The 11,100-nt window shown below is 39.2% G+C and overlaps 1 non-coding gene across 1 annotated transcript; it reads right to left on the bottom strand.

The window, feature by feature from the left end:
• Positions 1 to 4,017: 4,017 nt before the first annotated feature.
• Positions 4,018 to 4,091, bottom strand: TRNAI-AAU. The gene has a single exon. It is a non-coding gene; the product is annotated as a tRNA-Ile (tRNA).
• Between the last annotated feature and the right edge of the window lie 7,009 nt (positions 4,092 to 11,100).

Here is an 11,100-nt window from a genome sequence, read left to right as displayed (position 1 = left end):
GGGGGGGGGGTGGGGGGGGTGTGGGGGTGGGTGGGTGGGTGGGTGGGTGGGTGTGTGGGTGTGTGTGGTGTGGGGGTCCTCATTCTAAAGAAACTCCCAGATCTTTCGAAAATCCATTAATCTTTCGAGGCCTCACGTTCCTGATTTCAATTTCACCGACTTCTACCAAATAGTCCCTAAGTCCTCGAGGTCGCTAACACACAGCTCGAAGCCGACGAACCTCCCTGCCCGCCCTTACCCTTCTCCACACTTGCTCACACAGCTCAGTCCACTACAGGGCTCAGCTTCACTCGACTCACTCCTACACAGACATCTCTAGCTCTTAGCCCTCTCTTGAGCTGCACTTACATTTTCTTTCTTGCTTTACTTTTATGGCTTTACTTTATAATAATCAACCAGAACGCAAGGGAGAGCATAAGATTATGACTTAAGTAATTGTGACTTCATGGAAGTAGGACCAGATGTGCAAAAGTGTTTTCTCCTTCCAAGCCAATTACAGTACTCTCTTACAACCAGCTGATTCAGGGTCACCTCGGAATTTCGCAGTTATAACGTCGCCTCTTTGGAAATCATTAAAATGACGACTGAGACTTTCTGCAAAGACAATGTCAACAGCTCTGGATTGTAGGCCCCATTGAGGGCCCAGAATACACGAATGCACCACTAACATATTCAAAGGCGCCTAGAGCTGTCCAGTCATACTGAAGAGTAGACAGCTAAGAAACCCAGAGCTTTTCCCCAGAACACTTACGAGCATGTTTCTAAACAGACTCTGACACGCTGGCAGGGCATTCAACACAGATACTCAGTGAAGACACTACATTGATTCTACTAGGCACAGCTTTCCAGAGGCTAATCAGGCATTGGGTCCAGGGTCAGAAGCTTCCGAAAGAGCGCTGGAGCTCAGCGTGGCCCGTTGTACTTAGCCTCAGTTACACTTTCACGCAGATCGTGCTAATGTTACCCACCTCAAATCCAGCTCTGGAGATCGAGCCCTGACCCAGGTGAGGAGAATAAGGGAGTGAGGGAGGCTGGGAAACAGGGATGGAGCAGGACTTGGAAATGCTTTAAAGCTGAGAGAAAGAGACACACACAGGCAGATAGAGACACATGGAGAGAGAGGGACACAGAGAGACAGAGGCAGAAAGACAGAGAGACAGAGACAGAGATAGACACAGAGAGATACACACAGAGAACAGAGACAAAAACACAGAGAGAGACACAGAGACACAGAGAGAGAAATGGGAAAGAGAGAAAGTGCAGTATTCTGCTTGTCCTTCATCACAGAGACATCAATGGGGTTCCTTAACAGAGTGTGGGTCATTAAGGACTGTCAGAAACAAAAATGGACCCAAACCAGTCACATAAGCTAAAAGAGTCAGATTGCTCCAACCCCTGAGCCAGTTTGACTGACACAGCTACATTGTTTTATAGCTGGATTTTAAACAATGGCATCAAAATGTCAAAGATCTAATAATATTCGGTGGCTTCTCTGAAACTCTCTTTTCCCATTTCTTGCAGCACGATAGTATGCCATTCCATTCAAATATCACAATCTGTTCTGCCATTCCTCAATTGATGGGCGCTCCTTTATTTTCCACTTCTTTGTCCCTAGAGGAAGAGCCGCTGTAAAAAAGTGTTGCACACACAGGTCCTTTCCCTCTTTTTTTTGTTCTTTTTTTAATAAATAATTTATTTTTAGTTTTCAACATTCACTTTCATAAGATTTTGAGCTTTGAATTTTCTCCCCCACACTCTCCTCCCCCCCTTTTCCAAGAAGGCAGGCAATCTGATTGACATAGGCTCTACTTATATAATCATTTTAACGTATTTTCACTTTAATCATGATGTAAAGAAGAATTAGAACTAATAGGATGAGCCACGAGAAAGAAGAAACAAAACAAAACAAAACAAAAGGAGAGCAAAGAGTATGCTTCCATCTACATTCAAACCCCATAGTTTTTTCTCTGGAAGAGGATAACCTTTTCCATCATGAATTTTTTGAAGTTGTCTTAGATCCTTGCAATGCTGAGAAGAGTCAAATCTACCGAAGTCAGTCATCACACAATGTGGCTGTTACTTCATACAATGTTCTCCTGGTTCTGTTCACTTCACTTAGTATCAGTTCATATAAGTCTTTTCAGGTTTTTCTGAAGTCCACCTGCTCATCATTTCTTATAGCACAGTAATGTTTCATGACATTCATAAACCACAACTTTTTCAGCCATTCCCCAATTGATGGACATTCCGTCAATTTCCACTTCTTGGCCACCACAAAAAGAGCTGCTATAAATATTTTGGTACATGTGGGTCCTTTCCTCATTTTTATGATCTCTTTGGGATAGAGACCTAGAAGTAGCACTGCTGGGTCAAAGGGTATGCATAATTTTGTAGCCATTTTGGCATAGTTCCAAATTGCTCTCCAGAATGGTTGGATCAGTTCACAACTCCACCGATAATGCATTAGTGTTCCAATTTTCCCACATCTTCTCCAACATTTATCAGTTTCCTGTTTTGTCATGTTAGCCAATCTGATAGGTGTGTTGTGGTACCTCAAAGTCGTTTCCATTTGCATTTCTCTAATCAATAGTAATTTAGAGCATTTTTTCATATGACTATAGATAGCTTTCATTTCTTCCTCTGACAACTGCCTGTTCATATCCTTTGACCATTTATTAATTGAAGAATCTTCTGTTCTCTTTGAGGTAGAGACCTAGTAGCTGATCAACCCCACTTAGCCAGGAATAGTGCAACATTGTTCCAGAATGCTCACAGGATACTAGTAGTTGGTTATAAAATAGTTTGGCAGGCCTCATGCCTTCCCCAACACTCCAGGATGGGGATCCTGCAAGGTGAAGGATGGATAGACTAGAAGGAGCTGGCAGAGGCAGGGAAGCAGGGCGTCTCTTTCCAGGCTTGATTCTGTCCAGGTTCCACTTTCGCTCCTTGTTGCTCCGAGAAGGTTTCTTTTAATTCCTGAAGGATCTCGGAATTGTTATTTGGGTCCCCACCCGAGTCAGCACTTGCTTGGCATTAAAGGAGAAGGACTGGAAAAATTCTTGCTGAGTTCCCAATACTGCCAATTTATCCTGAGAATGGTGTTCTCTGCTGAGCAACTAGGACAATCCATTTTCTGCGCATTTCTTACTTCCACTGCCAAGGATTTCTCCCCATTTCTTTCGCTGGCCATGCAATACATTTGTCGGTTTAGTTTATTTCGCTTTGTAGAAGGAGGACAGCAAACGTGCTTCAGGGGCTACTCGAGGTAAGGAGACTTTCCTGTGTTTCAATGAATGAGATGCCCGTGGATTGGGAGGAACAGCTAAACAAATTGCGTTACGTGAATGGATTCTGACGGTATTGTAAGAAACAATGAATAACCACGAAGGATTACAGAGAACCATGCAATGATTTCCACACTCGAATGCAGAGTGAAGTAAGCTGAGCAAACAAAATAGAATTCACACGGACTGCCACAATGTCAGTTGCAAAAATTAGAAAAAACATGGCCCCAAAGAAGAGATCTAAGAAGGCATCCCGACCCGACTCTTTTGCAGAAGTGTCGGAGGTCCACGGGTGTGGAACGTTGCACGTATTTTCAGACTTTTTCAATGCATGTTCAATTTTGGTGCTGTTTGGTACTGTTTCTCATTCTGCCTTTTTTCTGTTAAGACTTGCTGGTTTAATGGGTTGGTTTTCTGGAAGGGCTGGGGAAGAATGAGGAAGAAATACTGGTGACGTGAAAGGTATCAATAAAAAGTGTATTTAAAAAAGAAAACTATAGGAGAGAAGGTGGTTACACGGGTTCCCGAATTTCCCTGCCTCGACCTGCTGCTGTGAGTGGCACAGGTGCCTATTATCTATCATCTCTTGGTTAGCTAGAGGACGTGTAGAATTAGTCAAATCTGGCTTTCCTTGATCTCCCAAGGGCTGTGGCAGCAGAGGTTTACAGGTGAAGTCCCTGTGCTTCAGTGTGCAACGAATGGGATTTTTGCGCTTGTGCCATGTAAAAATACTTGGCCCGTACGGGGATCGAACCCGCGACCTTGGCGTTATTAGCACCACGCTCTAACCAACTGAGCTAACCGGCCTCTGACAAAATGCTTTTTAGTCAACGTCCACAGCAGGAGTCCCGTAAAGGCTCTTTGGATTAACACTGTTAATTTTGCCAGATAAATCCATTAAATGGGCCTCAGACTGTTTGAGGACTTCTCCTCTACTGTTTTGAACACCAGACCCTGCCTCCCCTTAATTCACTCTTTCTTTCTCGAGGAATCCTGGTTTGTTGGTTTTGTTTTGTTTTGTTTTTTGTTTTTTGTTTTTTTTAATGCAGCAGATGTGAAGAAAGGCAAAATTATGAATTCATTAGGTGACTCTTGGTCTGGAGTCTGGAAGACCTGAATTCAAATATGGCCTCAGCCACTTACTAGCTGTGTGTGACCCTGGGCAAGTCACTTAATCTCTTTTTACCTTAGTCCTCAGGAATATCTAGGCCAAGAGGAACCCCATAGACAGTATGGTCCACAGTGTCACAAAGTACTGGACGTGACATAACCATGAATTCATTATTTTTGGAGCAGGGAATTTATCCAACCATTCCCTACAGTATTTTGGAATGACTGACCATGCACATCAGAGTAAGACTATGTATGAAAATGTTTCTAGAAACACTTACAAAAAGGCAAACATATAACTGGAAAGAAGGGAATGGAGTGTCCATTGATTGCAGAAAGGCTGGAGGAATGCTACATGAAAACAAAGGAATGTTATTGTGCTGCAAGAAATGGTAAAAGAGATGAATTCCAACAATCCTTGGGAAGACTTGTAGAAAATGATGCAGAGTCAGTGAGCAGAATCAGGAGAACAAGTCATGCAATGACTGCAGTAAAGGAAAGAAAATCAACTTTCACAGATTTCAGAAACATGGCCAATTCAACAACCAATCGTGGCTCCAGAAATGGATCTTGCTTCCCACACCTTGGAACAGAAGCAGTGACTAGAGGCTAATGAGACACATTTTCAGAAGTGGCCAGATGTAAACTTGTTCTGCTTGACTGTATTTAGCTGTTAAAAGGAAGGACTTTTTTTCCTTTGCTTTGTTTTAACCTGAGTTACCAAAGACCCCAAATCAGTAATTTGAAGCAGAATCTGACTCTGTTTTCTTCAGAGATTATGCCTTCAGTAAATGTGTCTTGAACCCATCCTCTTTGCTTTCTTTGTCCTTGGATGATTGACCAGGAGAAAAGTGTGATGGAAATAGAGATAGAAAGAGAAATTCCATTCAAAGTAAGTACAGAAGGTATACAATAGTTGGGAGAGTGTTTACTAAGATAGCCCCAGGAACTAGATGCAACTCTTGGCAGAAATGGAGGTAGACCTAAATAACTGTAACAATATTAATTACTCATGGCTGGATCAAACCAATATAAAGAAATGACAATAATACCACACTTAATTTTTTTATTCATTGCCATACCAGTCAAATTACAAAAGTGTATTTTACAGAAATAAAAACATAAAATCCATATAGAGGAACAAAAGGTCAAGCATATAAAGAGTAATAATGGAAAAAAAAAGTGGGAAAGATGCAGACCTGGTACTGATAAGTATCAGATCTCAAATTATGATAAAAAGCAGTATGTAATCATTAAAATGACTTGATTAAAACCGTACAAACACATGAAGTCCAACAGTGAAACAGATTAGGCACAAAACATACAGAGGCAAATAAACACAATCCTAAAGTGTTCCACAAATTCAAGTAAGCCAGTTAATGGGCTAAGGGCTCACTCTTTGAAAAAGCTCCTGGGAAAACTGGAAAACAGTTTGGCAGAAATTGGGTATAAACCAAGATCTCACACCATGTATCAAGAAAAACTCTAAAATGGGTTATGTGAATTAGACTTAAAAGGTGACTTCCCAGGTGAATTAGAGGAGCAAAGGAGAAAGCACCTTTCAGTGATATGGGTAGGGAAAGAATTTCTGATTACTAAAGTGATAGAAAGGATGACAGAAAGGAAAATGGACAATTTGTGTATGTAAAATTTAAAAGATTTTGTACAAATAAACTTCATGTTGATAAACTGAGAATGTAAACAAGTAATGGGGAAAGAATATTTGCAGTAACTTCCTCTCATTAAGGTTTCATTTTTAGGCCATATAAGGAGCTGATTCAAATTTATAGGATGAAGAGTCATTCCCTAATAGATAAATGGTCAAAGAACATGAACAGGCAGTTCTCAAAGGAAAAAAATTCAAATCATTAATAACCACATGAGAGAGAATTAGAGAATAATAAAAATTAGAGAAACGCAAACTCAAGCAACTCTGCTTCATACTTATCACACTGATAAATATAATAAAAGAGGAAAATGACAAATGTGGAAGGTGGTATGGAAAACAGGCAGAGTAGTGCATTCTTGGAGAGACTGTCAATTGGTCCAGTCGTTCTGGAAAGTGGTTTGGTACTATGCTCCAAAGGTTATCAAATTGCATGTACCCATTACCCCAGCTAGAAGGCCTATACAACAAAGAGATCAAAGAAAGTTAAAAGAACTTCCACTTACAGCAGTATTTCTAGTAGCTCTTTTTCTAGTGGCCAAGAACTAGAAACTAAGAGTGGACTCACCTATTGGGGAATGCCTAAAGATATTATGATACATGAACACAATGAAATATGATTGTGCCATAAGAAAAGACCAAATGGGCAGTTTCAGAGGAAGCTGGAAAAACTTTTATGAATTGATGCTAACTGAAATGAGCAGAACTAGAAAAACAAAGTATACATTGACAGAAACATTATAGAGAAAAACAACTTTGAAAGACTTGAGAACTCTGATCAATGCAATGGTAAACCAGTAGTTTAGAGGACTGAAACATCATCCACCTTCAGCTAGAGAGGTAAAGGATTTAAAATTTCATCATACTATGAATTTCTGCTATTAGGTTCCTTCCTGTACATCATATTATGTAACTGGGATAGTCACTTCTCTCTATGTGATAGATCAATTTAAATTAGTTATGTTGAATGCTCATAAATGTTCATGTGTTTTCCATGTAATTAGTTGGAACTGCAAATTCTGTCCTTGAGAGGAAAGTAGGGAAATAGTAAGGATCTTAAGGATTTGTTCTGGCTAAGGATTGCTGGGTGTATTGGGGAGGGCAAAATCCCTGGAGAAGAGGTAGGGCGAAACTGGGTTTGTTATTGTTGTCGAACTTTTGCTGTTCAAAGAAATAGATCATAAAGTCAAGAACCTGTGTCAGCAGGGGCAGGATATTGGCTATGCTTAGTTTTGGTCTTGCTTAGATTTGCTTTCATGACTGTCTGGAGACTTGGAATGAAATTAATTTCATATCTCTAGCTTTCAAACAATTACTGTGGGATTTCCTCAGAAGAGTCTCTTAAAGCAAATTTTGTTTGCAAAGGATGTCCATAGGAGGTAAGATGAAACTCAGGTCATAGGTATCACTGTCTGGGATCACTGTCTGACTTTGATTCAATTTCCCTTAACTAGGTGCAATGACTCATAACTATGGACTAAAAGAGCTGTCAGCCTGTTCTTTCAGGAAAAGCCTTTGCAATCATTGTGCTTTAGCAGATGGAAACTGAGATTCATACAGATGGTCCTGAAGAGATGAAGCATAGAAACTGGTTGCAGAGAGGAGCCACAAAATCAGAGGAGATGCTGAAGTGAAACAATGTGATGACAAGTGAAAAGATTAGAAATATTCATCAGAAGAGCAACAGAGAGCATCATTAGCACATTACCAGAGACATTACGAACTCTAAAGCTTCAGATGTGTGAGTTGCCCGGGTGTATGTATACACAAAATACCTGTGCCCTGGCCACAGGAATTGCTGGCATGTGCATCTTCACTGATGTTTTTTAGTCACACAAGTGTGTCTTCTATGCCTGCTGCTTGATCATATGGTTTCTTCGTGCATGTTCTACTCAAAGTCTTAATTTATGGGAAAGAGTACATCATTCATGCATGGCAGTGTGTAGACAAAATACTCTGGTTGGGTTTATTTTTTGGGGTGGATGGCTGGAGAAGCTTTGTTTTCTTATTAAATGTGCCTTGATTTTGAACTAACATGTCTCTTAGGAAAGTGTTTAAAGACATTATGGGGGTAGAGGACTCACGAACCATGAGTTTTTTGTTTGTTCTACTATTTTAAAAGTTTTATTAATACCTTTCCTTTTTTTTTTAACTTCACAGTTATTTCCTGGCAACAGACTTGCTATGAAATTTTGGCTTTAGTTGATTTTGATTTTATCTTTTGATTAATTTTGATTTGGTCTTTTGATTTAAGTCCCTTCTCTCTCCACCTTTTCCCTCCTCTTTCCCCTCCCCCCCCCCCATAGATCATAGAATTAAGACTTTGTGAAAATGCCACCTGGGGAGAGCAGAAGACCTTGAGACTCAAAAGAACTCCATCCTTGAGGCTGTGAGCTGTGCATGAGAACATGTCCTGGGTTTCACCAAGTTGTTTTGAGGTCAAAACTGTGCATGTGGTGATCAGCCTGCTGACATTTTGAGTCTTCTGGAGCCATGAAGTTGTGGAATTGACTTAGTATTTGAATTTGTGTAAGTACTGATTCATTTTGGCTTCTTTTGGAATATGATTTTTTTTAAACTTCTAATCTCAAGTAAATGAATTGCAATGCATAAAATGTGGCTACATCATTTTTGTAACTCAAGTTCCTTCTTTTATCTTTTTGTTATCAGGACTTCTGACATTTCTCTTAACACTATCATTCTTGTATTTGTTCTAAGATATCTGCCATTGCTTCCATTTTCTGTACATGCCTTTGAAATATAAGGTGGTCAATGAATATCCTGTGCCTCCATGTCTCAGATGTTTTCTCTTTCACTAGAATAATTTTTGTTGTCAAAACTTCATTCTTTAGGCCATTCGTGGGTCTACTTCCTCTCTAGAATGTTAACCTACACTATCTCTAAATTATTTGAAACTCAGTTTTCTCAAAATCTAGAGTGTGTTTCTATACCTGGCTTTTCTCTCCTTACCTATCACAAATCCATAAGATGGAATGGTCATGTTTTCTCAAAGTTCTCATCATTTATATTTTGCCACTTATGAGTGAGAATTAGGCCCAAGCTATTAGTTCCGCCTGTTCTTCTTATGAAAACAAAATCATCTCAGAAACTTGTCAATAATTTGTCATCTGCTGTGAGTGGAGGGATAGCTCCAGAATGGTCTTGAATCCCTCCATTATTACAATATCTTGCTACCTTACAGCTTTCTGATCTGTTTCCTATTTTATGTAGTTTTTCCTCTTGTCCAGGTGGTTCATAGAATATGGAATATAATCTTTAAGTGCAGGTATAACCAGGCAGTGAATAGAGGCTAGAACTATGGATGTATGTTTGACTGTGGGAGGGGGAGGTCATAGGAAGAGGGTGGAGTTGGGCCAAGTGGATTGAAGAGGATGAGACGTAGGAAAATTGTTTCATGCTTTTGAAGGGTACTGAGGAGGTGGGAAGATGAAGATCAGAGGGGATAGTAAGGATAGTCTCAAGTGCCCTTCAAGATGCAACCCTTTCCTTTGTTTGCTCCCAGGAGAGATCCCCATGAGATTCCTAAAGACTTATAGATATTGATTGTCTTGGGAGGTTTAGCATGGAAAAGATATTTCAAGGTGGCAGAACAACAGAAATTCAGAAAAATCCAAGTCTGTCAACCTCCTAGGAGATTTTACCTCTAATTTGAGACCCGTTGCTAATTTGTATCACACGAAGAGTTAGCAATGTTGGACCCATTACCTTCCTGCTGGTGTTCCTCACTTGGAAATGAATATGAAATTCACCTATCCACTGCCTATGTGTTAGGAATTCTTGCGAATTCTGGGTCAAAGACACATTTTAGTCATTTTTCTATTATAATTGCAAATTGCTTTCTAGAATGGTTATACCAATGATATCTTCCTTAAAAGTTCTCTAATATCTATTTTTCCTGACCCCTTCATCATTGACTATTCCCATCTTTGCCAATTTTCTGGGTGTAAGGTAAAACCTCAGAGTTTTTTTTTGGTCAAGTATTTCTCTTATTATTAATGATTTCAAGTAATGTTGCATATAGTAACTAGTTCATAATTCTTCTTTTGTGAACTTCTTGTTCATACTCTTTGACAAGTAATCCATTCTGGGCTGTAAGAAATGATGACTATGATGACCATAGAAAAGAATCAGAAGACATATATAAACTGCTGCAAAATGAAGCAGCAGAACCAAGAAATCCAAACACATGATGTCTACAGCAACATAAATGACAAGAAAAATAACAACAAAAGAATCAAGATTGAATAAGGTGGAACTATCATTTTAAAGGGTGACCATGAAGAACAGTCATTTGAAGAGGTGGGTTATCATGGCTGTGGAGCAGCACATAAAATGTCATATTATTTCTATATGTTGCTTAGTTTTGCTGATTTATTTTCCCCCATCTTTCTGATTCTTTATTATAGGGCTTTGTGAAAAAAGTGAGGATATATTGTCAAATATAGGTGATGTTAAAACAAAAAAAAAATCAAGAGGAATTCATTTAATAAAAGAAAAAAAAACCTACGGGAAACAAGGGAACTCATTTAGAGAGAAAATAGGTTCAGATTATCTCCTTCCTTGGTATACTGAAAGTTCCAAATCAGTGTTCCATCCAAATATATCAGGTCACATCATTACTCTTTTAGAGAGAGTGGGAAGGAGTTACTTTTCATAATCACACCTAGGTGGTATCCTAAAACAAGCTATCCTTGTTTTAACAAAATATTTAAATGCTTCTGCATTTAACAAGGAACAAGGTCAATGAAGGCAGCTTAAGAAGGGGGACTGTGAACTGTAGAAAAAAAATTACCTCTTAGTTTTGAAAGGAGATTGATATTCAGAAAATACAAAAATTTACTCATCTATATAAGGCTGAGTTATTCATCAACTGACAAAATAGATCATTACATCAGTGGATATTAAGGGTTTTCAAAAGAATTTTAAATATCACCTACCTAATGAAATTGTGCTGAAAACACCAAATAATAAGAAAAATGCACATCAAAACAGTTCTAAGGATTCTCCTAACAACTAAAG

The sequence above is a fragment of the Vombatus ursinus genome, unplaced genomic scaffold (assembly GCF_900497805.2).
Source record: "Vombatus ursinus unplaced genomic scaffold, bare-nosed wombat genome assembly UNPS02014768.1, whole genome shotgun sequence".
Classification (NCBI taxonomy): Eukaryota; Metazoa; Chordata; class Mammalia; order Diprotodontia; family Vombatidae; genus Vombatus; species Vombatus ursinus.
This window is presented reverse-complemented; position numbering and strand designations above follow the sequence as displayed.